Source organism: Tamandua tetradactyla, chromosome 3, assembly GCF_023851605.1.
Source record: "Tamandua tetradactyla isolate mTamTet1 chromosome 3, mTamTet1.pri, whole genome shotgun sequence".
Taxonomy (NCBI): Eukaryota; Metazoa; Chordata; class Mammalia; order Pilosa; family Myrmecophagidae; genus Tamandua; species Tamandua tetradactyla.
The window spans coordinates 216,454,927-216,481,337 of NC_135329.1; the positions used below are offsets into that span (position 1 = coordinate 216,454,927).

Consider the following 26,411-nt stretch of genomic DNA (forward strand, 5'->3'; position numbering starts at 1 on the left):
AGGGACTACACAAGAGTCCCTGAATCAAAGGAAGCAAAAACTCAGGCTTCTAGGATGCAGGCATATTAGAAGCAATGTATATCTGTTAGAAGTTCTCAGTTGCCAGCAACAGAAATATTCGACTCTAGATAATCCAAGCAAACAAAGAAACCTCCTAGGAGGCTACTGGGTAGCTGAAGAGGAGCTGAAGATCTAGGGATCTAGAGGCAGGAGTTATGGACAGTCTCCCAAAGAGACCACGTCTCATTGGCCTGGTGTCAGTCTCTCTCTCAAACTCTGCACAAGCCTTTCCTCCAGGCTCACTCCCCGACTTTCCTCCAACCTGATCTTCCCAGAGAAGAAATGCAAAGGTCCTGCTGCCTTTAAACCTCAGAACCCCCAAAGCCTCACAGGGGACTGCAGAAGGGCTATGATAAGAAAATTAGAGCAGCATATAACAAAGAATTTTTTAACCCTCAGAATATCTAGGTTAAAAATAATTAGCCTATCTCCATGAAAATCACAGAACAGAGGGGAGAAATTAATACCCTCTATTTTATAGCTGAACCCCTAATTAAACTTCCCACAGAGAAAGCAATATTACCTGAACCCTGCAATGAAAGCAGAAAGATGAAAGCCTATCAGTAAAGTCGGCAGGCTGGTTTAAACCATATTTCTCCCCGTCCCCATCACCCACTCCCATTCCACTGGTATCTCTTTAGAGGACAGGTCTTTGAACAACCGATGCAGTATTCACAATATAAAAACATACTAGGAATTTCATGGTTTAATGAAATGAAATTCAGTCTTGATATATTTCCTTTTATCTTGATGCAATTATTTAATGCCACTTTATCACTTAATAGATTGTTGCCTCTCTAAGAAAACATGCGGAAAATACACAGAACTAAGATCTTGAGAATCACAGGAGTTTAAGGTTTCTGGAAACCTATTCATGAGAACATCTGAAACATATATCTGTACATTCCTAGTGAAAGCAGATACTTCTGATAAATAGGCAAACGTTGGCCATAGTATGATTTTCAAACAATACTGCTTTTATGATTGTGTTCTTTCCTGATTTACCACACAAATTAGAAGTTCACTTTTTAAGGGTGAGCAGGAGAGGAATCTGTAATTCTGATTAACAACCACCTTTAGAAAGACAGATAGGGTCTCTGTTAATTGGGCAGTCTCCGACACTGAACCCACATGCACATAAAGACACCCTCTCCTTTGTTTTTATTTCGGCTCTGTACCGAGGAAATGAACTGGAATGCGTCAGCATGGCTTGCGTGTGTGCTAACATTTCCTTTCCTCAACACTTTGAGTCTACTATTACCTGCGGTCCTTTCCTCCGGCAGCCGCCCGTGGAAATTTTAATTGCCTAGCACTGACCTAATTTCATCGAATAAGCTGTAAACGTTCTCAAGGAGTAAACGTCTTAGAAACCATAAATCCTTAAGAGTACATTCCTTTAAAAATCTTATTAAGCTACCACAGAGAAATGTGGCAGACAAGGAGGACCTATTTTTTCCACTCATCACAACACTCCCCATCCCATCCCATGGGCAAAGCATGGCTCCAAGTTCAAGGCCTCAACCCGGCTGCAGGCAAACAGGCTGTTAAGGGATCTAAAAAGAGAACCAAGAGCAGCCCCCATGAAGGGCCTACACAAATCATCTGTTTAGTTGCACAGAGGCTTTCCCTCTGCATCATGCACTGGAGATGCTACGCCAGTCAGCATGGAAAGCAAAAGAAATAAAAAGCACAGCGACTGGATAGGGAAAAATACTGTCATTATTCACAGACAATATATTATGTACGTAGAAAACCCAAAGCAATCCATCACTGACAATTATAATTCCCAAGTTAATGTAACAAGCCCGCTGCATATATAGGTGAATACATCCTTCCATATGCCAGCCACAAAGAAACACAAAATAAATTTTAAAAAAAGATGCCATTTGCAATAGCTTACAATATCAGCAAATATATTCTACCATAGAATATGGTAGGAATAATTCTACCAAAAGATGTGTATGAGCTTTACATAGTATACTATAAAAGATGACGAGTAAAATTAAATAAATGGAGAAACATGGAGAAATATACCATGTTCATGGATCAGAAGATGAAATATTGTCACAATCAGTTTTCTCAAAATTAATCTTATAGAATCAATACAATCTCAATCAAAATCCTAACAGAATTTTATTGAAGATTGACAGGTTAATTTTAAAATTTACATGGAAGAACAAACGGCCAAGAGTCACAATCTTGAAGAAAAATAAGCCCAGTGGACTTACGTTAACAGATATGAGATTTATTATAAAGCTGTATAATTAAGACAATAAGATGTTAGTGTGAGATAGACAAACAGATCAAGAAAGAGAATACAAGTCTAGTCACTGATTATGGCAAAGGCCTCACGCAACTACATAGGAAAAGAGTGTTTGAATAAGCGGTGCTTGGGTCACACCAGTCGTCTCTATGGAAAAGGAAACGAGCCATGGCCCTACAGCACTCCACCATGAAAATTAGTATGAGATGCACCACAGACCTAAGTGGGAAAGGTAAAAATAAAAAAAAGCCTAGTCTGGAAGACAACACAGAAAAAATATCTTCAGGCTGACAAAGATTTCTTAAATACATTAAAAACAAAACAAACAAACAAAAAAAGCACTAACCATATAGGAAAAAAAAAGATAAATCATGAACAACATTAAAATTAAGGACTTCAATTTATCAAATGACCCATTAAAAGAATGAAAAGGCAACCCACTCGGCAGTAGAAGACTTGTCTGTCTTATTCACACTCAACAAAGGACTGGTCTCCAACACACATGAAATATTCTGACAAATCATTAAGAAAAAGCCCAATTGAAAAGTAGGCAAAAGATGCACAAAGGAACTTTATAAAATAGGATTCCAGATGACCAGCTTTTGTCACAGGGAAATGCAAAGTGAAACCACAGTGGGATAGCACACAGCCACCAGAATGCCTACATTTAAACGAAAGCAGTACCAAGTGCTGCCAAGGATGTGGGACAAGTGGAACTCTCACTCTCCTTGAGAGTGGAATAATAGAGCCACTGGAGAAAACCATTTGATGAGATATACAAAAGCCACATATACACGAATCCTATGACCCAGCAATGCCATTCTTAGGTATAGACTCAATAGAAATACAAGCATTTGCTCACCAAAGTCAGTACAAGAATGATGCAGCAGCACTATCCATACATAAGAGCAAAGCACTGGAAATCTCCCAAGTCACATCAACAGCAGGGTGAAGGGAATACTGTAAGGCAACAAGAAACAATGAACTATGCCAATACGCATCCACATGCATGAGCCGCACAAAAAGGCTGCGTGAAAGCAGACCAGGGATACAAAACTTAAAAATAGGTCAAACTAATCTGGGTGGGAGAGTAAGACAGGCTATCCTTGGAAGTGGGGTGGGGGGCAGCCTGCAGAACGGGTCAGGGAAGCTCTTAGGGTTCTGACAACATTCCATTTCTGAACTTGAGGAAAGTATGCTTACTCTGTGGAAATTCACCCACCTCAACACTCACAGCTTGTATAATTTTCTATATGTGTGTCACACTTCGATGATAAGTTGAGAGACAGAACCAGTTACAGGAGTGCCATTTTGCTCACAGAATGATCAAATATATATATATATATATTGATATAAACCAAATATATATAAATATAAGACTATTAATACACACCCCACTTGGGTGATCTAGTCACCAGTTTACATGGCCTTCCTGGCCAATGAACACACATTCCACGATTCTTGACAGCACCTTCCTGCATGCACAGGGGACTATTAACCAGATCACCTCTAGGGACAACTAAACCTCACAGAGACAGAAGAGGACACTTTCAGTGTCCCTGATCAGGCAAAAGCAGGGGAGAAGCCCCAACCAGGCCTAAGTCAGGCCTGTCAGACAGAAAAAAAAAAAAAAAAAGACATTCGAATGAACATTTTTCATGAAGAAGCAAACTCGTAGCTGTGTGATTTTCCTGGGTGCAGCCAGCAGTGAGCTTCTCCTCCTCAATAAGGAAACATCCTTCACCGATGCGAATGGTTTCTAAGTGTCGCTTCATGACATGGCAGATGACTTAAGGGTTCTGTCCTCCATAAATCCATTGGGACAGATTTATACTTCTGTTACATAATAGGTTCTACACTTGAAAGTAATCAAATTTCATCGCAGAGTGTTCTAACAGGAGGAAAACACAGGCCATATCAGGAAGCCCAAAAGCTCAGACCGAGCATAGCCAATGGAGGCTGCTCTGGCTCTGTGGCGCCCTCAGCCCTTCCACCCTTTCAGAGGGACGAGACTGGACACCGAGGGGATGAACGGGCACCAGGGGCCCAGGCAGGGGTGCACACGGCACACGCACAGGCACACAGGAACAACTGTCTGTCAGTCACTGCATGGCTCCACCTTTCTTTAAAAACAGACTCGAGCAGGCCAACGGTGGCACAGTGGCAGAGTTCTTGCCTGCCATGCTGGAGACCTAAATTTGATTCCCGGTGTCTGCCCATGCAGAAAAAGAAAAAAAAAAATTATAAAAAAATAAAAAAGGGCTCACTTCAGCAGCACATATACTAAAAAAACAAACAAAATAAACAAATACCAGCCCTATGGGTCCCTCTCTAGGCTCCATTATTGGCTGTTGCCCTAAATAGGTGTGAGAGATGATAATCACCCCTCTTCTAGCTAAACTCTTCAACATGTGTAACTCCTCAGTTAGGGAATCCCAATGGATAAAGCCCCAGATAAAACAATACTAGTTTCTTTTTGCTACTAAACAAAATTATTTTAGAGGAAAAGATTCAGCAGGGAAGGATGCACTGATTGGTCTCACAAGGATAAAACCCTGGGCTCACTAGATCATTTAACATCAAACCACCATGCATCCATACGTGACAACAAAAGGCTGAGGGGGTCCCAGGCAGATGGCTGCAATTCCCACAAGGAACACAAGACTTAAATCAGTGCTGTATAGTGAACACCCCAGAGCAGGTGATAAACAGCCTCATAACCTCATTTAAGAACAAGACTAGCAAGGGATGGCTTCTTCCACTGTGAGAACCATAAATTTAAGTACACAAAGCTTCACAAGCAACAAGAATGGAAAACAACTCACTGACAGCAGACTGTCGGTCAAATTACTGATCAACTCTGGTTAATAAAGGTTAAACCTCTTCCTTATCCTTCTCCCAATCACATAGAAACCAGTCTGTAGTAGTTTTCAGGAGGTCTGGGACATCAGTTTTTTTTCCTAATAGTACTAAGATATCACGTGCTCTTTTGCTCGCATTCTCTCAAGACCGTGTGGTCGAGTTTTTCAGGGGCTGTGTGATACGTGAGGTCACAATAGGCTGCAAGGAGAGCAGGTAGGAAAATCCAACTGTCGTCTGTTGAACAGACATTAAAGAAACCTGCAAAAATGTGAATGATCCCACTGTTCACTAAATTTTTTGGTTTACAAAATAGTTATTAAAAAAAGTTATCTGCATTAACATGTAAAAGGTTTATTGCTAACAGATTTACATGAATAAAAATACTTTTTAAATTTTGTCTTAAGTGCTAATATGTAAATATCAGCAGACACACCATTTAACCAAAAGTTCCTTGGGGTCTTCAGTAACTTCTTAAGAGTGCCAAGGGATCTTTAAGCCTCAAAGTTCGAGAACCTCTGCTCTACAGACTATTCCCAAAACTAATCCTTAGAAGACACAGTTTGACATCTCTGAATGTCAGAGATAGGGATCTGAAGAGCTAATGGAACCCAACTGTGAGGAATTCAAGGACCAGTGATCTGAGAACTTGAAAGGATCCTGAATGAAACTGAGAGCCAAAGTATAACTTGATCTGATGCTTGAAATCTCATCACCATTTTATTTCTTACTTCTTCACATGGAGGTATTTTCATCAATGCAGCACAACAGCAATTTGGAAGTATTCAGGATTGACAGAAGTTAAGCACGTGAAACCCTGAAAAGCTGGAAACCCACCTGCATGGTAGTTCTGAAAGAGACTGGCCCGCGCCCTGCCCCCGCCCAGTTCTATCTAGGCAGGTGGATGGGCCCTCCTGGGAGCGAGAGTAGGGGAAGGGGCCAAGGCCTGCATCCAAGGAAAAGAAGGACACAGGCTGCTTGCTTCCTTTAGATACAAACAGCCGTCAGTCTTCAGGACTCCCGTCCCTTTCCCACTCCCACTGCACTGACCACACTGGCCTCCCAGGGACCCAAGCCGAGCCCAGCACCACGTCCTCATCTGGCACCCCTTGCAGCTTCCCACAAGGGGTCATCTGAGGCTGGACCCATCTAAAACCCAAATTCTCTGGAATCAATACAACTAAATTCACTCTGATTTCAGTGTATTACTGTCCAAAGGACAGGAATTCCAGTCATCCCAAGTTCTTTTCCCAATGCTGTTTCAAACCATTGATGGTTTATAGACTCTGAAACTGTGGACAATCACCACGCACTGGTCTGGGTCCAGTGCTGTTCTCCGAATGTCACGGAGCCCCTCACTGAGGGAGAGGCAAATCCTAACCTCCCCACTGTCCAAGGACAGCAGCTGTTTACCACCGGCCTGTGCCAAAGAAGGCAGTCTTGCCCAGGGCACCTCTGGGGCAGCTGCTCAAGGAGACACCAGACACTCACAAACCAGGTATAGGGGGGGCCTGCTGGCTGGCCTTACAAGGAATGGCAGTGAACCCTTTCCATCTGATGGCAAACAAGATGGGCCTGCTAGAAACTATTTGGGGAAAAGCCAGGAGAAGTCCTCTCCGGTGAAAAAGTCTATCTGAGAAGGGAAGGTTTGGATGGATCACAACTGGGGAAGAAGGAAGACAGCGGCATTCTGGAAGGAAAAGAAGGATGAACCCACAGTCCTGGGGAGAAAGTAGCAGGCAAGTGTTCAGGCAAACACGCAGCCCCACATGCAGGCCCATGCAGGCCCACGCAGACCCACGCAGAGCCATGCAGGTCCACACGCAGACCCACGCAGGCCCACGCAGACCCACGCAGAGCCATACAGGCCCACACACAGACCCACACAGAGCCACGCAGACCCACGCAGAGCCATGCAGGTCCACATGCAGACCCACGCAGAGCCATGCAGGTCCACATGCAGACCCACGCAGAGCCATGCAGGTCCACACACAGACCCACACAGAGCCACGCAGACCCACGCAGAGCCATGCAGGTCCACATGCAGACCCACGCAGAGCCATGCAGGTCCACATGCAGACCCACGCAGACCCACGCAGACCCACGCAGAGCCATACAGGCCCACACGCAGACCCACGCAGAGCCATGCAGGTCCACATGCAGACCCACGCAGAGCCATGCAGGTCCACATGCAGACCCACGCAGACCCACGCAGACCCACGCAGAGCCATACAGGCCCACACGCAGACCCACGCAGAGCCATGCAGGTCCACATGCAGACCCACGCAGACCCACGCAGACCCACGCAGAGCCATACAGGCCCACACGCAGACCCACGCAGACCCACGCAGAGCCATGCAGGTCCACATGCAGACCCACACAGGTCCACGCAGAGCCATACAGGCCCACATGCAGGTCCACGCAGGCCCACGAAGACCCACGCAGAGCCATGCAGGTCCACATGCAGACCCATGCAGGCCCATGCAGGCGCACGCAGACCCATGCAGAGCCATGCAGGTCCACCCGCAGACCCACACAGGCCCATGCAGACCTGCAGACTGGGCTGGAGTGGCAGCAGGTAGTAGCAGGGTGAACAGGGAAGCCGACAGTGGAAACATTCAGTTCGTTCGATGCGGACACACAGGACACTTGGGGTTTGGCAGTGTCCCCTTGGGAGCCCGCACGTGTTGAGGACTCTAAGGCTGCCAAGGTGTGAGGTGACAGCCCATGGAAAGCAGCTTCTAAGGAGAGTACACTGACAGCTGGAAAGGAGAAACATAAAGACGCCGTAGAAAGCTGCCACAGCACTCAGAAGCATCACTGGCACTGCATGTGTTTTCACGGAAGCACTGTTCAAACAACAGTGCTTTGTAAAGCTTAAGGCACCCTGGGGTATGCCTGGAAGGGGCAAGAAAAGCCTCTTAGAGAGGATGACCTGCAGAGACCCACTGCATCCCTGGGCACCTCGTGGGTACTGGCCCCCACAGGCCCCACGGTGGCCCCGAGCCCTTGGGAAGGCCTTTCTCTGTATCAAGAGTCACCTGCAAGGCAGCCCCACTGCCCTGGGGATGAAGCCCAGCTAGGGCTAGCCTGGGCCCAGGTGCCCACTGCCACCGCACACTGCTAGGCTGGCAGGGACTCAAGGTAGCCACATGGGCCATGGCTCCTGGGTCCAAGTGAATGCAGGCATGGATAAAGAGCGAGTCTATGCCCAGAGCACACAGCCAGCAGCAAGGGAAGCGTGCAGGGGGCTGGGAGCCTGGGAGCCATGGGTCTACTCAGGCAGGGCCACACGGGCCGTGGCATCCCTGATGCTGGCCCAGGTCCTAGGGAGGACAGGTGGAATTCTGGGGTTCCTTTAAATTTCTACTTTCCACACTTATTGTTTAAATTGGTCACAAGGAGCATCCCTATTATAATGGTAAAAGCAAGGCTATTTCTATTTTATATATGTGTAAGAACTGCTGCAGAAAAAGAACCAAGAGGCTGGGTAGCAGCCACCCCCTGCTCCCACACCATCGAGTACACAGGAGGAACTGAAAGTCTGTCCATGGAACACAAACAGGGGCCTGGGAAGCAGGCAGCTGGCTCCCGCCTCACTTCTCAGTAGGCCCAGGAAAGAACCAAATTGCCTTTTGTAACAAACAACATAAATTTAGAAGAGGAGAGGAAAATTTAGGGAGCAAAGAAGGAAACTGGCCACAAAGACACCCACGAAATTATACTGAAAGTGGCATGTCTGAATTCCTCTAGCATTAATTCACCCTTATACCTGGAGGCAGAAAGAAACAGAGGATACCACGTCCCTTCGTTGCCACTTCTTTTCTTTCTCTTTTAGCACAGACAATGGCAGTGTGGTGGCTCATGACCTTCCCTTCCACGTCCTCTTCCGCATCCCAACAACAGTCTCCTGACTCCCCTCTCGGGGTCCCCACGGCTGGGCAAGTGGGGGAGGCGCAGAGTCCGGGTCTTGAGCCCCATGGCCTGTGGCACAAGGCCTGGCACAGTTTGAGGCCCGTTTCCCATGCTGGGGTTGGCGGCAGTCCCCAGCGGCCGCCCTGAGGCAGGGCTGATGCGGCGTGAAGCAGCAGCCTCTGGTACTGCATTCGCTCTGCCAGCACAGCCTGGCAACTGGCAAGACGCTGAGGGCTCTGAAGCCTGGAGAGGTGGGTCTTCGGGGCCAGGAGAGCTGAGTCTCTTCTCCCAGGTCATCCCTGCAACACACTACAGTTCTCTAAGCACTACTTTAAAGCCATCCTTAGAATAAGTTACAGACAGCTAAATAACTCATGAAAGTTGACCATGAAGGGTCAACACAGGCCTAATTTGATAATTAACAACAGCTGTCATTTGTGGAAACTGCTCTAACCATCTCCTGTTTGGAGCCACCAATAAACTAAAAAGAAGCTGCTGTCCAGCCCGGCTCCCCCACCCGCCAGCTGGCACCTGGAAGTGTGTGTCTCTCAGCCACAGAGCGAAGGCTGGTGGGGCCAGGAAATCTGCATTGTGCAAAGCTCCTGGGAGAGCCTGTCGGGAGCAGTAAGCCCCGCGCTTGGCCTTTTCTGGGCAGAGAGTTTGTCAGAAGAGCCTGCGGCACCCCCAGTCCAAGTAGGCCTTGCTCCCACCGGCCTTGGGGAGCTCCCCCAAGCCAAGACAGTCCCCTGGACCATAGCACTGAAGACCACTCAGTGTGGCCAAGACTGAGGGCCAGGAGGGCCCTGGTGCCTCCATGCAGGGAGGTGACTGGCATGCTGTGCATCACGATGGTGGGCTGAGCTCATGGGCCGACCCCTCCCCAACACCAGTACATGAGGCTCCAGGGATGCAGCAGGTGGAGACCCTCATAGTGAAAAGCCCACAGGGGTCATCAGCAGTCAGGGTCGTCAGCAAACGTTCAACAAATGTCTGCAAGATGCCAGCCAATGGACTCCAACAGCAGTACCCAGGCAGTGCAACATGGACTCCAGCCATCCACCGTGGCACCCACTACTCAGCGGCATCCTGGACACGGGAGCACCGGGTGAGGGCCACACGCTGGAGCTCCTGGAGGGCTGGCCTGCCTCCTCCACAGCCAGGCCCAAGAGCTGAGGGTTCTTCCCTAGGGAACTGGAGCCCATGGTCTGAGGAGCACACAGGCAGTCTGGAGGGAGTCAGCATCACAGAGCAAAGGACCAGCCGCCAGGCTCCCTGGCCCTGAAGCAACTCTTCAGGAAGGCTCTTCCCATCACAACAGGAATCGCTGCCGTGAGTGCAACCACACACATGAGGACAGGCCGAGGAGAGCTGGTCATCTCCCCAGCCACTCCCAAGGCCACCAGTGCCAGTGGGGTAGCGTAGGGGCAGTCCTGGCCTGCCACTGCTCCTACAAACACGAACAAGCCAGCAAATACACAGATGGGCTTCATTTCTGTTCCTGCCCAAAAAGAATCCCAGGGCACACATTGCTCAGCAACTCATCTTTCACTCAATACAACTAACTTACCCCAGAAGCCGGCAGCCCCTGCTTACGGACACTGAAACGCACAGAGGTACACACTTCACCCAAGTAGAGTCTATACTCACTTTTCATTTTCAGAGCATTTTTCCCTTTTCTTTTTCCTTCTCTCTCCCACCATGACCCACCCAACAGGTTAACTTCTGTGTGCGTCCTTTTTTCCATTTTATATCAATGTGCACACATCTCCCGGCCGTCACTGCTCACTGCACAAAAATGAGACAACATCCCATGCACCTGTCAGGAGCTTCCTCTCCTCACTGAGCCTTGCCCCCTGGGATATTCCAGGGAGTGACTGTGCCAGAACATACCCAACCACTCTCCTGTCAATGGCAGAAACTTTCTCCTACATTTTTTTACTACCACAACACTACAGGAGGCCTCGTGGAGCCAATATCATCAACTCCATGGGAGTGGGTGCTGAGTCTCAGGATCTGTTTTTCTCACTTCAGAAGATGGCAAGAGAGCTGGCACCCACTCACACCTCCACCACCGACAGCTGAGATGACCCTTCCCCAAGTCCCTCCCGCTGCCATCTGGCTCTCTGCTTTTGGTTTATCTGGTTAAGGTGGTATCGGTATCTCTTCACTTGAGGCTGTATTTCCCTAAGCTCTGGGGTGTGGAAGCTTGTCTTTGCATCTGTCAGCCATCCAAACTTGCTCTCCTGTCCCTCACAGTCTTTGTTCATTTTCTTCTAAGAGGCTGGTTTTTTCTCCATTTTGCAACAGGTCTTGGTATAATATAGATATCATTCTTTAAGAGGTCAAAGGTGACATGTACTTGCCCCAAACCCTCATTTACTCATTGCTTTTATTTACAGGAACTCCAGCCACTCAAAAGTTGTGAATGCTTCCTTGTTCCCACATGTCTGCCCTCTTCTGCAGCTTCTGGGAATCCTGGTTCGATGAGAAGAGTCGCCCTGAGGTCGGATTGTAACTGCAACTGCCCAGATCCCCAGCAGAGATTTCTATTACTTTATTTTGTACATTTAAACCTTTAATTCATCTGGAATTTACTTTCTCATTCTTAAATAGGTTCAGAGAATTTAACAGTCATTTAAGGAAGACTTGAAGCAAGAGAAAGAGTGACCAAGATAGACAGGAACAGGTAATTCTTAATTCAAGTACTTCCAAAGAGTTGCAGTTTCAAGACCCCACTGCAGCCACAAAGGAGCAGCAAATGCTGCAGAAAAGGAAAAATACAGGAACAAGGAGAAACTCCTGACTTGAAGCGGGTGAGTGTCGAGACAAAATGGCCACAGAGGCAGAGCAGGTTAAGTATATCTTAGAAAACAAAAGTTGATGATTCAAACGGGATTAACAGTACTTCCATCAAAGGGGAACAGGGAAGAAGAAAAAATACATATATATACTATTCATATATAATTTATATATATAACATTGATATATAATTTCTAATATACAATATGTATTTATATATAATTTAAATATATTTATATATTTCATATATATTTACATATATATTAATCATATATATCTAATTTTTTATTTAATGTATAAATATAAATATGTATACATATATACATTTATATCATTATTATTATTATTATAAAAAAAAGGAGGGAAAGGAAACTTCCCTCAGATGCACCGAAAGCTAGACTTTAAAATGAAGGGGTGCAGGTGGGCCACAGTGGCTCAGCAGGCAGAGTTCTCACCTGCCATGTCAGAGACCCAGGTTCGATTCCTGGTGCCTGCCCATGCAAAAAAAAAAAAGGTGCACTGTCGGCCATGTGAGATAAATAAATATAAAAAGACCCACATTATGAAATTTCAGAAAACTGAAGAGGGGTAGAGTCTAAAGTTCCAGAGAAAATCAAAACAAGACACCTAAAAAAATGTCTTATTGCATAGCTTCTAACTACTGAAGGAAAACCATTTTGAACCTATAATTCTGTGCCAAATCAACTGACCAAAGTCATTTTCAGTCATGTAAGAAGTTAGAAAGTTTACCTTCCAGGAAATCTTTCTGAGTCCAGCAAAACGAGGATAAACACCGAGAAAAGAAAAGACATCCCATGAAAAGTAACGAAACCATGAACGAGTCCAAGAAAAGCAGCCCCGCCCTCAACAAGGTGTGCTGTCACAGGACGTGGGACACAGTGTGCCAACCGGGAGGCCCTGATCAGACCTCAGATGGTGCCAGGAGGGCACCACCTGGGCACAACAGAGGCTAGGAGCAGGGGCCCCCACCCACAGAGGGGTCCGAGGGCTCCTCCGAGAGGGAGGAGCAGCTAAGCAGGCAGGGGTTGGGGGCTGGGGGCTGGGTGGGAGTGGGGCCTGGGTACGCACCCTCTGGGCCCAGGGTGCAGTGTGCACAAGGGGGAAGGGCGGCGTGCTCGGGCACATGCCCAAGACTCCATGCAGCTGGGGCACAGAACGAGGGTGAGGCACCAGGGGGCCGGGAACCTGGCAGGCCCCAGCCCCTGACAAACACTGACTTTCACCTGGGGGAGAACTGGGGGACTACTGAAAAGTTGGGGAGAAGATGACTAACTGACCTTGGAGGCTGATCACATTCCTCTGGTCAGGGGAGCCGACACCCTGGCCAAGGACAAGGACAGCAGAGACGGATAAAGAGGATGGGCCCAGGGACAGTTAGGTGGTGGACGCAAACATGGCAGCTGGGTTACAGATGTGGATGGAGATGACAATGGGCTCAGGATGGTTGACTACCCTGGAGGGACCTGCGGACACGGAGGGAGATATCTGTCAGGCTGCTGCTTGAAGAAGCAAATCTAAAGCTGACAACACCAGCATGCGCCCCAGGGATCTGGGGGCTGCGGGCTAGAGGTGGGAGGGACAGTTGGGGAGGCGGCTGGGGAGGATCCAGGAAGCAGGGGCGGCGAGGGCAGGAGGCAGAGAGGCCAGGCAGGCAGAGGCCGCAAGCTATAAGACGGCACACGGCTTTGCCTGTCAGCCTCACCTTGCCACAGCCAGTACACTAGCAATGATAAACAATAAATTAACTCACCATCCTCTTACTAATCCCCCCAAAAATGTGGGCTCCTCTCAGTCAAACATAAGGTTAACAGTGAGCACTGCAGCACCCAAAATGGGCATTTCCTCCATGGTGTACAGAGGGAGGTGGGTCACTCTAGTCTCCACTCTGATCAGCCAACACTTGTCAACAAGGGGCAGGAGAGGGACCTGGGCTGGGCACTCCTGCCTGCCCGACCCCATGTCCTCCAAGTCGTCACTGCCATGCGGCCACGGTGGTGCCCCGCCTTGGCTCACACTGTGACTGTGTCCCCACACTTCAACGTGGAGGCCAATGGTCCTTGAGCACATGGCCCAGATAACCTCCACCTGCCCTGCTGCTGAGAAGGACCTGCAGAGCCATCCCGCAGGCAGGAGACAGACTCGACAGGCCAGCCAGGCCCCCAAGCCCATGTCCATTCACTTCAGTAACTGGCCTTCCGCCTGCCACAGAGCCACCCGCCTCCACACACAGGCAGTGGCCAGGTCCAGGCCCGCCCAGGACCATCCCAGGACCGCTGGGATGCCCGCTGTAGACCAGACACCAAGGAGCTCCTCTTCTGCTCCTGTCATCACTCTCCTCTTGCCTGGCACCCCTGGCATTTCTTAGCTCCTACTGTGTCCTCAAATACAGCCCAAGCGGACATCTACCTGAGTAATGGTTAAAAAAAAAAAAAAAAACAGCAGGCCAGGGAATATGACGTTGCAGCTGCAAATCATTAGGATGTAAATGTGGGAAGATCTCTGTGGACCTAGCTCCAGGAACAAGCACAACATACAATGCACTGACACCTAATTACAACAATGCAACAATGCACTGACACAATGATTACAACAATGCAACAATGCACTGACATGCCGATTACAATGCAACAATGCACTGACACAATAATTACAACAATGCACTGACACACTGATTATAATGCAACAATACACTGACACAATGATTACAACAATGCAACAATGCACTGACATGCTGATTACAACAATGCAACAACGTACTGACACACCAATTACAATGAAACAATGCTCTGACACACTGATTACAACACACAATGCACTGACACACTGATTACAACAACACAACTTAATGACAGTGAGCAGTGATAAGGATGAGAAAAAGTCAAAGTCTCAGCAATCAGTGGCTTTTTAGTGAAGGTCTTTACTGAAAAGGGAAGATATTCCAAGCCAGCTCTTCACACCCTCGACCAGCCATGGCTTAGCCACAGGGCCATGAAGACAGAGGCCACCAGCAGTGACCCCTCCCACGGCTTGAGACTGCCGAGCCTGCTAAGCAAGGCAGCACCACCCCAGAGCCCTGACTGAGACTTGGGGAGCAGGTGACCCCAGAGCCCTGACTGAGACCCAGGAACGGGTGACCCCAAGGCCCCGACGGAGACCCAGAACAGGTGACCCCAAGAACCCGATGGAGACCCAGGGAGCGGGGGACCCCAAGGCCCTGACAGATTCTGGGGAGCAGGTGACCTAGAACCCCAATAGAGACCGGAAAAGCAGGTATCCCAGCGCCACCTCCAGGGCCCCGACGGTGACCCAGGGAACGGGTGACCCCAAGGCCCCGACGGAGACCGGGGGAACAGGTGACCCCAAGGCCCCGACGGAGACCCGGGGAACGCGTGACCCCAAGGCCCCGACGGAGACCCGGGGAACAGGTGACCCCAAGGCCCCGACGGAGACCCGGGGAACAGGTGACCCCAAGGCCCCGACGGAGACCCGGGGAACAGGTGACCCCAAGGCCCCGATGGCGATCCGGGGAACAGGTGACCCCAAGGCCCTGACGGAGACCCAGGGAACAGGTGACCCCAAGGCCCCGACAGCGATCCGGGGAACAGATGACCCCAAGGCCCTGACGGAGACCCGGGGAATGGGTGACCCCAAGGCCCCGACAGCGATCCGGGGAATAGGTGACCCCAAGGCCCCGACGGAGACCCGGGGAACAGGTGACCCCAAGGCCCTGACGGAGACCCAGGGAACAGGTGACCCCAAGGCCCCGACAGCGATCCGGGGAACAGATGACCCCAAGGCCCTGACGGAGACCCGGGGAATGGGTGACCCCAAGGCCCCGATGGCGATCCAGGGAACGGGTGACCCCAAGGCCCCGACAGCGATCCGGGGAACGGATGACCCCAAGGCCCCGACGGAGACCCAGGGAACAGGTGACCCCAAGGCCCTGACAGAGACCCGGGGAATGCGTGACCCCAAGGCCCCGACAGCAATCCGGGGAACAGGTGACCCCAAGGCCCTGACGGAGACCTGGGGAATGGGTGACCCCAAGGCCCCGATGGCGATCCAGGGAACGGGTGACCTCAAGGCCCCGACAGAGACCTGGGAGCTGATGCTCACACACTCTCCTCGGGTAAAACTGATGACAGCTGCCCCTCTGACTGCGAGGACAGGGCAGCAGGGTGCTCATGAAAAGGTCCCCTGCAGACATGGAAGGACCTAGCAGGCACCACATTTCAGAAAAGAAGAAAATAGACTGAACATACCTGCAGAGTCACTGCTACACTGGAAATCAACCTCCAAGACCTCAAGTTCTTCCCAGATCAGCTAATTCCCACCCCCGCCCCCACCCAGGCCCACCCATCCCTGACGCCAGGACCTCATACAGGATCAAAAACTCAATTTCAGCGACACCCGCACGCCACACCACCTAGACGCCCTGCTGCCCCTGGGCAACGCCTGACCTCAGAGAGGCCCCCCTTGGCCGGAGCCGGCCCCAGCACCCCTGCTCCAACCCCGGGCAGGCTGGCTCTGAGCCACCCTCGTCCGTGCTCTCTAGACCCAGGAGGCTCTCCCTTCCCTCCCCCTGGGCCCAGTCTGCCTCAGCTTCTGCCTGCCTGCCTCAGCTCAGGCTCGGTGCCCCCCAAGCAGCCTCGCTGAGCCCCCAGGCCAGATTCAGGACCCCACCTCAGGCCTCCTTCAGCACCCAACACACTCCGTTCACCATCGCCACTTGAACACAACAAGAACTCCCGACGGCCGAGTGGCAGTGCCTGCTGGTTTTCGATAAAGGACTGCCAAGCTGGACGGACAGAGTTCAGTATGTAAACAGAGGCACTGGCTGAGGTGGAGGAGACAGTGACAACTCCCGAGGACATGACCTTGGACAACCCATGTAGGAGCAGGGGCTCGAGACAGAAGTGTCCAGTCTGGCAAATGGTACGGGTGACCACACCTGGCAGCCCCCGACAGCCACTGTGTCCCCTGGGCTGGAATATCAGGAATGGAAAGGAGGGAAATGGGTCTGGAGAAACAGCCAACATCAGATCAGACCCCTGATGCCGGTCCAAGATAGGGCTTGAGCAACCCAGGGAGAGAGGCAGCATGACGAGGCGGGGGCCGTGGACAGCTGTGGTAAGGAAGGACGGTGCTGAGGAGCGCCTGGGCTCTGCAATGGCCTTCACACCCGGTGTTCTCCAAAGAGTTCGTGAAAATCAAACGTGCACATATGCACCGTTGCCTTATTTATGAACGTTTCTCTTCCCAGCCTTTTCTCTAGAGTTACCAGTGTTTATGTTCAGCATAGGATGGATGTAACCTTGTGTTGTGCTAGAAGTGCCTTGACTTCAGTTGAGATAAGAATAAAGCACTAGAGTTAGGACTAAGGTAAATCAGAACACAGGTATAGGGAGGACACCGTCTTTATTTTAGAACTTCACTTACAGTATGAGACCAAAGGAAGAGAGGTTTATTTTATGTAAAGCCTAAATTTTCTGTAGCACATACTCTAACTCAAATAGATCATTTAAACCACCCAAACACATGGAGTCCAGAATGGGAGTGAGAGCTTGTAATTCTGTATAGCTTAATGTAATACCCGGATACATCCCAGAGTATGCTGAGCAGATAATTAAGATATATTGGCAAAGTACCTTGAGGGACAGAAGAAAAAATATGGAACTATTAAGCTTTACCACCAGGGAAACCCCTGATACTGTCTCAGACATTGGGGACTCCCAAGTCAACAGACTGAGCCCCTGATCTTGACACTTGTTCTTGTGAAGCTTATTTCTGTAGTGGAGAAGCTAAGCCCACCTATAGTTATACCTAACAGTTACTTCCAGAAGGCCTCTTTTTTGCTCAGATGTGACCTCTCTCTCTCTAAGCCAACTCCGCTAAAATCATTACCCTCCCCCTACATGGGACATGCCAGCCAGGGGTGAAAGTCTCTCTAGCAATGTGGGGCATGAATCCCGAGATGAGCCTGGCCCTGGTACCGTGGGATCAACAATGCCTTTCTGACCAAAAAGGGGGAAAGAAATGTAACAAAATAAGGTATCAGTGGCTGAGGGAGTTCAAATAAAAGTCCAGAGGCTATTCTGGTGGCTCCTGTTATGCAAGTTTCAGCTAGATATTGCTATTTACTACGGTTTACCAAACCCCAACCAAAACCATTTCTGTCAACACAAAAGAATACCTAGGGCTCTATTTGAGATCTACAGAAGTTTCAGATACTGAGATTATTTTCCAGAAACCTACCACCTCCAGACAGGTTCCCAGGGCAGATAAATCCTGAAACCCAGAAGTGCCAGCCTCTCCAGAACATCAACTAGCTCCACCCCCTATCCCATATTACCAACATCCCTGTCCAATATGAAAAAGTTAGAATGGGCATAACCCAAATACCCAGATTGGGAGAAGGATCAAAAGAAGATCAAAAGATCAGAAGATCAAAAGAAGAAGGAGTAGTTATAACAGAAAAGATAGGATTTAACAAATGAGTATGATTGCTGAAACATTACATGAGAGAAGATAGGATTTAACAAAGGAGTATGATCGCTGAAACATTACATGGATATTTCTTGGTCTCCAGTGTCTTAGAGCAGACCGAGGGAAAAATCTAAAATTGTGGAAATGTAACCCATACCAAACTCTGAAATCTGATCTACAACTATTTGTTTTACAATGTACTTTGAAATTTGTTGCTTTTTTGTATATATATATTTTACAATTAAAAAAATGTTTAAAAAGAAAGAAAGAAAATAGTTTCAATAAAATGATGAGGACAGAAGCCATATTTTAGTGTATTTGGAATAAAAGGAAGGTTAAAAAAAAGTAGATACAGCGAGCATGAGACTTAAACATGAAAGAGAATAAGATAAAGCTTAGTAGGTAGTTGGGAATGCAGGGTTAAAGAAAGAATGTGTTATTGTTCTAAAATGCGAAAAATAACTGGTTATTATGTGTGTCAGTGAAAAGAGACAAATCAAGAAAAAACGAGATGAGGGAAAAAATGATAAACTAGAGTTCCAGAAGACAAAAACCTCCTCTCCCCATGATTTCTGCTAAGAGCAGCAAATCTGAGCTAAACCCTAGGTGACTTCTATCATGTATTTTCATTGGTGGTCCAGAACCACTCAATTTCACTAAAGAAAGTTGACCAAAAAAAATACATATATACCTACTGTTAAATTTCAATGATCTAAAGGATTTGTTTCTATCTATTCTTTCCTTCTTTCAGAAAAGATCAGTGATATCTGAAGAGATCTGAATTTCTCAGTTTACACCACCTATCTCAAAACTGTTTATTGGGATCCTTAGCTATTTTAGCCAAATTCTTCACTTACTTATGCTTTGGGCTCTTTCCCTATCTTTCTGGGCATGGGTACATCAGCTATCTATTCTCCTTAACATCCTCTACTGCTACCTATTACCATCAAAAGAAGATTCCAGAAGCCTTATCGCAGCATGATCTCTAGAAGCTTTATCTAAGTTTAATCTTTTTCTCTCGATCCTGCAACATCTTCACCCTACCAATCTACTTTTTCATTTGCATTGTCAACATTCTCAGAGTAGGTTGCTCCTGCTACCTAAATGATCTCTTAATTCTTCCACTTGCTGAAGTTGTCATTCAACCCCTATCACTTGACCAGATGGACAAATTGTTGTCAAATCCAATAGCCTTTTAAAAATTATTTTCCATAAAAGTAAATAATAGGGGGAACAAATGCTAAAATAAATTTAGATTGAAAAGCTAGTGATCAATGAAAGGGGTGTGGTATGTATGAATTTTTTTCTGTTGTCTTTTTCTTTTTCTGAATTGATGCAAATGTTCTAAGAAATGATCATGGTGATGAATATGCAACTATGTGATGATATTGTGAATTACTGATTATATATGTAGAATGGAATGATCATAAGTTAAGAATGTTTGTGTTTGTTTGTTGTTATATTTTTTTAATTTAAAAATTAATAAGAAAAGAAATATATATATATTTAAAGCAGATACCGCAACACTGAAATGTAAGTTTTATAGTGAATTTAGATTATCTTCCAAAGGAGTTCTGTAAATTTAAAAGAAACCATATTTGCATTGTTCCCAGAATGGAATAAAAAGCAAATACATTATCACTTGCAATTATTAATTTTTTAAAAATGTTAAGAATATTTTTATAAGTTGAAAATAAATGCTAAAAAGAATTATTTTCAATTTGGATATCCAGTCTCTAAAACTTATTAGGATGGTCAACCACACACATCCTTGTGTTATTCTTCTCTTTTTATTCCCACAGCCAGACTGACTATCCTTGTCCATATTTTGCTTTGTTCTCCTACTTACGCAATACAACTCTGTATCTAATTACATATTTTTTGATGTCTTATTTATAACCTGTGCTCTTAGAATAAGTAGAACACCAGTCTGCTTGTCTTTATTCTCTCTTCTTTGTAGTGCTATGTGGTCGCACCTTCATTAACCAATTGTATATGGCTTATTACCAAAGGTCTATTTTCAGCCCTGGCTATTCTCCCAATATCTGGTCTTGCTTATTCAATATCTTAGTGGACCTTTGTACCTGGACAGCTAAGAGAAGCTCAAACTCAACATGACCAGAAATAAAGCCATTGCAATAAACCCTCAAATATTCCCCTCTTCCTGATTTACTCTCTCCTTTAGCAGTTGCACAAAATTCACACCTTACTGAAACCAGTATCTTTGCCTACCTACTCTGATCTTTCATAGAATATAAAAGTCATAGAATAGCAAGAAGTGTTGGAGTCAGCTAAGCCAATCTTTGTAAGTAATATACTAATATTTATGTAGCAATTTATAAAGGGATTATTTTTTTCACACCATTGGTCATGAATTGAGGCGCACAAATGTTAAATAATAGTTTAAGGTCGAAGAGATAGAGAATGGTAGAATATGACTTTTAAATCAGGTCCATTTTTATTATAGAGTTGGTGCTTTTAAATGCTATTCTAGAGTACTTTCCTAAAAATTAAATAGATTTTATCTAGCTACATAGGTGTATTTAGCCTAATTACATAAGAGTGGTTAAGCCCCATACATGCATAGCTTAACGGACTTTCTCAAACTGAACATATTCTAAGTAGAACATACAGATTGAGAAACAGAACACTACAAGATACCACAAAAACATTTCTCATACCCCACTTTTAGTCCCTAGCCACAACCAGTCCTTCATTTTGTTTTGATAAATTTTGTAGTTTATATAAATATATGAATAGGACGATATAGTGTGTTAGAGAACAATTGCTTTTTAGAAGACTCTCAGTGAGATTTCCCAAACCCTGAGGAGAGCAGTCAATGATTAAGTTGCTGTCAATACTTACCCATCATTTTCATTTTCAATGAAAGTTGGTAATTGATTTTAGAAGAGAGATTAAGTTACCCAGAAATAATGAGAGGAGAAATTCATTCAGTCACCCTGGTTTGGCAGACATATTTGGTAAGTAAATTAACTTCACTTGTTCCATGTCTTTGATCTCTATGCTTACTTCTAGTTTATAACTTGATTTTCTGAAGACCTGTACCCAAAGGTGGCAATGTCCCTGTAAATGATATTAGACAAAAGCGGTAGGTTCTCTGCCTGATGCACTCAAATGACCAATTGTTGAGACAGAGAGAAAGAGGTTATTGCTAGGCACAAAGTAGATCAGACCATCTAAAACCTGTCTCTCCAAGCTGAGGAGTTTAAGGTTTTTATGGGTTCCAACAAGTGAAGATGGAGTCATTACCATTTCAACAGTATAAGGGGAAAGGAGGGGAGATGGATCTTTACATCCTCAACAACGAATACGGGCAGACACAATTTACAAATGTAAAGGAGTGAAACTGTGCTAGAACCAAGTCAATGATTAATTCTGAGCTGACTCAAGGCCCTTCATTAATAAACATTAGAGGCTGTTTTTAGTGATCATAATACTCTAAAGTTGAAAAACCAAATAAAATGGTGTGCTGGTTTGAAATTGTTATATATACCATGTTCTAGTTTGAAAGCTGCCAGAATATGATATACCAGAAATGGAACAGCATTTAAAAGGGGGAATTTATTAAGTTGCAAGTTTTCAGTTCTAAAACAGTGACCATGTCCCAACTAAGGCATCCAAGGAAAGACACCTTGATTCAAGAAAGGCCAATGGGTCCAGAACACCTGTGTCTGCTGGAAAGGTACATGGCGACCTCTGCTAGCTTTCTCTCTGGGATTCTTGGTTCATGAAGCTTCCCAGGGCAGGCGGCATTTTATTCTTCTTCTCCAAAGGTCTCCGGCTCTGTGGGCTGTGTTGATTCTGGCGGCTCTAAAATTTTTTCCAAAATGGTCCCCTCTTAAAGGGTTCCATTAAGCAACCCCACCTTGAATGGGTGGAGATACATCTCCATGGAAACCATCTAATCAAAAGTTGCCACCCACAACTGGGTAGGTAACATCTCCATGGAAACTATCAAAAACCTCCCACCCAGCAATACCAACTAAAGATTAAAGAACTCGGCTTTTTTGGGGTACACAACAGATTCAAACTGGTACATGCCAGAAAAGCCATGTTCTTTTAATCTAGATCCTTGGGGACAGCCATGTTCTTTATTCCTAATTCAATGTTGTAGGGTAGGCTCTTCGGATTCAACTGTTTCCATGGAGATGTGACATGCCCAATTGTGGATGTGGCCTTCTGATTAATGGGCCTTGATTAGTTTACTGGAGCCCTAAAAGAGCTCCTGAAAAGAAAGGCAAGTCAGAGCTGACAGAGACACAGACATACTGAGAGGCTTGGAGTGCCAACCAACATAGTGCAGGTGCTATGCTAGGACTCACAGAAATAGCACAATTGAAGACAAGAAGTCTCCAGCCCCAGGAGATGCTAAGCTAAGAGATGAAACCCAGAATTTTGCCCCAGAGCAGCAAAATCAAGACCCACAGATGCTTAGAGAGGAAGCTACTGGCATCAGAAGCTGGAAGCAACAGAACTGGGAACAAGGACCAGCAGATGCCAGCCATGTGCCTTCCCATGGGACAGACATCAGCCTTTATTCAGAGTCAAGGCGTCTTTCTCTGGATGCCTTAGTTTGAACACTTTTATGGCCTTAGAATGTAAACATGCAACTTAATAACTCTCCTTTATAAAAAGCCATAAAAAAAAAAATGTCTTTAACAATCTACTGAATTGCCCAGACTGTTTGCGTACGTGGATTATTTCCCTTCTTTGCCCAAGTGTTGGTTTGCCGAGCTACCATGAGAGGTCCCACACACTGGGTGGGCTTAACAGCAGGAATTCACTGGCTTACAACTTAGAAGGCTGGAAGTCCAAAATCAAAGTGACAGCAAAGCCATGCTTTCTCCCAGAGTCTGTGGCATCCCAGCACCAGCTCACCACAGTCCCTGGAATTCCCTGGTTCACATCTCTGCCTCACATCACGTGGCCATCATTCTCTTGTATCTGCTCTTCTGGTTTCCACTGATTTCTGGCTTCTGGGCTCTCTCCCTATAGCTTTCTATCATGCCTCCAGTAATCCAGAGTAAGACCCACCTTGATTCAGCTGGCCACACCATAACTAATAATATTTTCAAAAGGGCCCGTTGACAAATGGGGTCAAACCCACAGGAAGGCAAATGACGATCATGCTTTTGAAATCCTATTTCAAAAACTCAGAAAATACACAAATTTAAACCTTCAAGTGCAAGGCAACCAGTTACTACTAAACTGAGCTTACCAGTTGGCAGCATCTCCAAGAAGTGATGGGGCAAACAAAATGCTCATGTCCTGATAGCTTATTTACGACTGGTGGCAACCGAAAAATAGCATCCCACACAAAATCCACACACATCAAGAGAAAAAGTATACTTATGGTGCTGAGCTGCCACCTGAACACAGGATTAACATGCAATCTAAGGATGAAGAAAATATATTTCAAGAATTAAGATTAACAGCTGCTGCTTTACTGGCCTGCCTTTCTCCATCACTACAATGAAAACATACAGCTAGTATAGCTACAGTGGAAGACAAATGGCTCTCAGGACGTCATTATAGCATATTCGAAAAATGCAATTTATAATTCAGCAAGATCCTTTCTTTTTATGTATTCAGTACAACACAAACAAGCCTCTTGGTCACGTCTGACCACGTCTGCGTGCACAACACGCCCCAGCCAAGAAAATGGAACTTCTGGGGACTGGAAACCCATTTTTCAAATTTGAAAGAGATGGAGAATGAAAAGAAAGGGAAGATAAAGGTACATTTTATTCACATGCAAAAAAATGTAAATGAAACTGACTACAGTTCCTCATCTCAAAACTAGTAAAGGATGCAACTTGTCCCCAAACGGTTTCAAATTACTTACTGAAGTTACAGGTGTGAGTGTACAGTGGAGCCCAGCCTGCCTCAGACAAGTGGCGCGTCTTCTCATTCTAAGCACAGCAGCGTGTGCCAGACGACAGGGCAAGAGCGTCTCACCTTGGAGCCGCACAGGGGCCAGGTGAGTCTGTCGTGGGGGCTGTCCTGAGCTCTGTGGGGAGGGGAGCCGTGTCCCAGCCTCTAGTTGCTAGATGCCAGTAGCCCCCAGGGACTACTAAACTGCCCCCAGCTACTTCCATGTGGTCCCTGGGGGCAGAGGGGACAAAGCCAACTCCTGGTGAGAACCCCAAGGCAGACTCACTGCCCATGCCTCTGAAAGGGGACTATTCCAGTCCCTAAGGCCACAGACACAGGCACTGCTTGGGCTAAGACTGCTTTACTCATACCACCCGCAGCTCCAGGGCTGCTCCTGCCCCCGCACTCCTGCAGAGTGAGGCAAACCCCGCAAGTCCCCTAGGGGGACAGGCTCTGCTTTCCCCCAATGTCACCGCCCCCCCATCTTCCTCCTGGAAACCAGCTACAGCACAGAAACACACAAACCGGAGCGGGTGCCCCCAGCCAGGCAGGGCACACACCCACATAACAGATTAAAATTAGGCACCCTAATTATTAAATTGTCACTGTGAAAACCAGGAATACCTTTTTTTTTAAAAATGAATAGGAGAATTAATGGATTTCTTCATTCGCTTGTGTTTGTGATGATACTCAACCTGTCTTTTATTATCAAGGCAGTCATAAAAAAAACCCTGCTTCTGCCATATATGCAAATTAAGTTATTAGTATTTCTCCCAATTACAGCAACTGCTTATTTATATTGCTGATCTATTCTCCCAATTCAGTTCCCTTAATATTAACAATATTGCAAATGCTTTAATACAGAAACACTTCAAGCTAATACAAGAGGAATAATTCTCCCGATAAGACTCTCTTACCCCATAACTAGTTCCAACCACACTCACATCAGGGCACACCAAGGGATGATCCCAGAGCCTCTGCCCAAACGGCCACAGCAGGTCTCACGGCTCCCCCCAGAACCCCGACAAGCGAGAAGAACCCCAGTGCTCCCAGGGGGCAGCAGGAAGGTCAGCAGAAGCAAGCCCACCCCAGAGGGGGCTTCCTTTCTCATCTCATATTTTATCTAAAAACTCAGGAAAACATCCATTCTGCTGCATGACACGTCCATGTCATCTGCAAATGTGTGTCAATATCATGACTGTTTCTCCAACTGTACGGCTCACAGATTTTATTTCAGTGCTGAAGTCCTCCAGAGCCCAGGAAGACGTTCTCACTCTCCCACCACCTCCCCCAGGGCTCCAATCCAACAAGCAGAGGCAAAAAAGAAGCCGCCCGCCAGCCTTCTCCACCTGCCACACCGCACCTAACACAGTCCCTCGCTCGCTCAGAGGCCCTGGCAAATTCTCTGGACCTCTGTTTCGTCCCACAAAGGGCACAGTCACAAGCAAGACCCTCGTCATTCACAGACATGCACTCAGAGGTGTTGTAGTTTGCTAGCTGCCAGGATGCAACACACCAGACACAGACTGGTTTGTAATAAAAGGAGATTTATTTCATTAGTTCTTCAGAGGAAAGGCAGCTAACTTTTCACTGAGATTCTCTCTTACATGGGAAGGCACAGGGTGATCTCTGATGGCCTTCTCTCCAGGCCCCTGGGTTCCAACAACTTTCCCCAGGGTGATTCCTTTCTGCATCTCCAAAGACCTGGGCTGAGCTGCAAGTGCTGAGATGAGGTGTGCTGAGCTGTTTAGCTGTGCTACGTTGCGATCTCTCATTTAAGCACCAGCCAGTTAAGCCAAACATCATTCATTGCAGCAGGCACGCCTCCTCGCCGACTGCAGATGTAATCAGCAACAGGTGAGGTTCACATGCCACTGATTCATGTACATGGCAACAGAACTAGGTGCATTCACCTGGCCAAGTTGACACCTGAACCCAACTTCCAAGGAGGTATGACAGTTTGTGAACACACTCTGGTGTCCATGAGTTAGGAATCTGAAAGGAAGGTGACCATGCTGTCTGAACAGAACAAAGAGTAGCCCACAGAGGCAGGGGCTGGGCCAGAGGCCAGGGCAGGGAATGGGGCAGGGGCAGGAGCAGCAGCAATAGTTGA

General features: G+C 46.8%; 1 protein-coding gene across 8 annotated transcripts in view; it reads right to left on the reverse strand.

The window, feature by feature from the left end:
- Positions 1 to 26,411, reverse strand: part of HDAC4 (histone deacetylase 4) — a 410,616-nt gene that overhangs the window by 364,039 nt on the left and 20,166 nt on the right. For 3 of the 8 annotated variants that reach the window (XM_077155613.1, XM_077155604.1, XM_077155605.1), the window contains exon 2: positions 13,195 to 13,380. The exons of 4 other annotated variants lie outside the window; for them this stretch is intronic. The gene's annotated coding sequence lies outside the window, so the exon portion shown is untranslated. Of the gene's footprint in view, positions 1 to 11,477; positions 12,022 to 13,194; positions 13,381 to 26,411 lie in introns of those variants that run through there. One more of the 8 variants, XM_077155610.1, reaches the window with a different exon arrangement.